Source organism: Suncus etruscus, chromosome 11 (assembly GCF_024139225.1).
Source record: "Suncus etruscus isolate mSunEtr1 chromosome 11, mSunEtr1.pri.cur, whole genome shotgun sequence".
Lineage (NCBI taxonomy): Eukaryota > Metazoa > Chordata > Mammalia > Eulipotyphla > Soricidae > Suncus > Suncus etruscus.
Window position 1 is genome coordinate 59,640,855 of NC_064858.1, and position 3,667 is coordinate 59,644,521.

Below are 3,667 nucleotides of genomic sequence, written 5' to 3' on the forward strand. Positions count from 1 at the left end.
ATATCCCTAGGAGTGGAATAGCTGGGTCGAATGGAAGCTCAATTTCCAGATTTTGAAGTAACCTCCATATCGCTTTCCATAGAGGCTGTATAGACGGCATTCCCACCAGCAGAGGATAAGAGTTTCTTTCTCTCCACATCCCCACCAGCACTGATTGTGATGTGCGCCAATCTCTGCGGTGTGAGGTGGTATCTCATTGTTGTTTTGATTTGGATCTCCCTGATGATTAGTGACCAGGAACATTTTTTATGTGCCTTTTTGGCCATTTGTATTTATTTTTTATCAAAGTGTCTGTTCATTTCTTCTCCCCATTTTTTGATGGGATTAGATGTTTTTTTTCTTGTAAAGTTCTGTCACTGCCCAGTATATTTTGGATATTAGACCCTTATCTGAAGGGTGTTGGGTGAATAGTTTCTCCCACTCAGTGGGTGACTCTTGTATCCTGGCCAATATTTCTTTTGAGGTGCAGAGGCTTCTCAGTTTAATGTTTTCCCATCTGTTAATCTCTGCTTCCACTTGCTTGGAGAGTGCAGTTTCCTCCTTGAAGATGCCTTTAGTCTTAATATCATGGAGTGTTTTACCAACGTGTTGTTCTTTATACCTTATGGTATCTGGTCTGATATCAAGGTCTTTAATCCATTTGGACTTTACCTTCATACAAGATGTTAACTTGTTTTCTTTTTTGCAAGTGGCTAACCAGTTCTGCCAACACCACTTGTTGAAGAGATTTTCCCTGCTCTACTTAGGATTTCTTGCTCCTTTGTCAAAAATTAGGGAATTGTATGTCTGGGGAATGTTCTCTGAGAACTCAAGACTATTCCACTGATCTGAGGGTCTGTCTTTATTCCAATACCATGCTGTTTTGATAACTATTGCTTTGTAGTACAGTTTAAAGTTGGGGAAAGTAATGCCTCCCATATTCCTTTTCCCTAGGAGTGCTTTAGCTATTCGAGGGTGGTTATTGTTCCAGATGAACTTCGTAAGTGTTTGATCCACTTCTTTGAAGAATGTCATGGATATTTTTAAGGGGATCGCATTAAATCTGTATAATGCTTTGGGGAGTATTGCCATTTTAATGATGTTAATCCTGCCAAACCATGAGCAGGGTATGTGTTTCCATATCTGTGTGTCCTCTCTTATTTCTTGAAGCAGGGCTTTATAGTTTTCTTTGTATAGGTCCTTCACGTCTTTGGTCAAGTTGACTCCAAGATATTTGAGTTTGTGTGGCACTATTGTGAATGGGATTGACTTCCTGACTTCCATCTCTTCCCTATCATTATTGGTGTATAAAAAGACCATTGATTTCTGTAGGTTGATTTTGTAGCCTGCCACCTTGCTATATAAATCTATTGTTTCTAGAAGCTTTTTGGTAGAGTCTTTAGGGTTTTCTAAGTAGAGTATCATGTCATCTGCAAACAATGAGAGCTTGACTTCTTCTTTTCCTATCTGGATTCCCTTGATATCTTTTTCTTGCCTGATCGCTATAGCAAGAACATCCAGTACTATGTTGAAGAGGAGTGGTGAGAGCGACAGCCTTGTCTTGTACCAGAATTTAGAGGAAAGGCTTTTAGTTTTTCTCCATTAAGGATAATATTTGCCATCGGCTTGTGGTAGATGGCTTCAACTAGATTGAGAAAGGTTTCATCCATTCACATCTTGCTGAGAGTTTTGCTCAAGAATAGGTGTTGAACCTTATCAAATGCTTTCTCTGCATCTATTGATATGATCATGTGGTTTTTATTTTTCTTGTTGTTGATGTTGTGTATGATGTTAATAGATTTACGGATGTTAAACCATCCTTGCATTCCTGGGATGAAACCTACTTGGTCATAATGTATGATCTTCTTGATGATGCATTGGATCCTATTTGCCAGGATTTTGTTGAAGATCTTTGCATCAGCATTCATCAGGGATATTGGTCTGTACTTTTCTTTTTTGGCAGCGTCTCTATCTGGTTTTGGTATCAAGGTGATGTTGGCTTCATAAAAGCAGTTTGGGAGTGTTCCCGTTTTTTCAATTTCATGGAAGAGCTTGGCTAGGATTGGTAGTAGCTCCTCTTGAAATATTTGAAAAAATTCATTAGGAAAACCATCTGGGCCTGGGCTTTTCTTTTGGGGCAGATGTTTGATTACAGTTTCAATTTCCTCAGTAGTGATGGGGGTGTTTAGATATGCTATGTCCTTCTTACTTAAATGTGGATGGTTATAAGTGTCCAAGAATTTTTCCACTCCTTCTAGATTCTCATGTTTTGTAGCAAAAAGTTTTTCAAAGTAGTCTCTGATGACCCTTTGGATCTCTGCAATTTCTGTCGTGATCTCCCCATTTTCATTTCGAATACTGGTTATCAGATTTCTCTCTCTCACTCTCTTTGTGAGTTTTGCCAATGGTCTATCAATTTTTTTTTTTCAAAAAACCAGCTTCTGCTTTTGTTGATCTTTCAGATTGTTTTGGGTTTTCACTTCATTGAGTTCTGATTCAGTTTTGTTATTTTCTTCTGTCTCCCTATTTTTGGTTTCTTTTGTTGGTCATTTTCTAATTTTTTGAGCTGCGCCATTAAGTTATTCAGGTATGCTCCTTATTCCTTCCTGATGTGTGCTTGTAGAGCTATAAATTTTCCTCTCAGGACCGCTTTTGCTGTGTCCCATAGATTCTGGCAGTTTGTGTCTTTATTATCATTTGTTTCCAGGAAAGTTATGATTTTCTTTTTGATTTAATCTTGGACCCAGTGGTTGTTCAGTAGCAGGGTGTTTAATTTCCAATTGTTAAAGTTTTTCTTCTGTGTGGCTTTGTAGTTCACATCTAACTTCAGAACCTTGTGGTCAGCAAAGGTAGCCTGCAAGATTTCTATCCTCTTGATTTTATGGAAGTAGGTTTTATGTGTCAGCATGTAGTCTATTCTGGAGAATGACCCATGTACATTGGAAAAGAATGTGTATCCAGGTTTTTTGGGATGGAGTGTCCTGTATATATCTACTAGTCCTCTTTCTTACATTACTCTTTTCAGGGCTAGTATATTTTTGTTGAGTTTCAGTCTGGTTGACCTATCAAGTGTTGATAGGGCTGTGTTGAGGTCTCCCACAATGATTGTGTTATTAATTTCTTCTTTCAGATTTGTCAGTAATTGTATTAGATAATTTGCTGGTCTCTCATTGGGTGAATATATGTTTAATAGTCTGATTTCTTCCTGCTGCACATATCCCTTGATTACTACATAGTGTTCATATTTGTCCCCTACCACTTTTCTGAGTATAAAGTTGTTGTCATCAGATATTAATATGGCCACCCCAGCTTTGTTGAGGGTGTTGTTTGCTTGGATGATTTTCCTCCAGCCTTTGAATTTGAGTTTATGTTTGTTCTGACTATTCAGATGTGTTTCTTGTAGGCAGCAAAAGGTTGGATTCATTTTTTTGACTCATTTTGCCACTCTGTGTCTTTTAATTGGTGAATTTAGTCCATTGACATTGAGGGAGATGATTGTCATAGGATTTAGTGTCATCTTTGTAGATAAGTTTGCTGTGTTTGTTGGTCTCTCTTGTCTTAGAGTAGACCTGTCACTTTTTCCTTTACGTTTGTTTATTATCTGTGAAGTTTCTGAGCTGTTGTTTATCCATGAATCTCTGTATTCTTCCTCCAAACCTGAATGTGAGTCAGGCTCGTTGCAGTATTC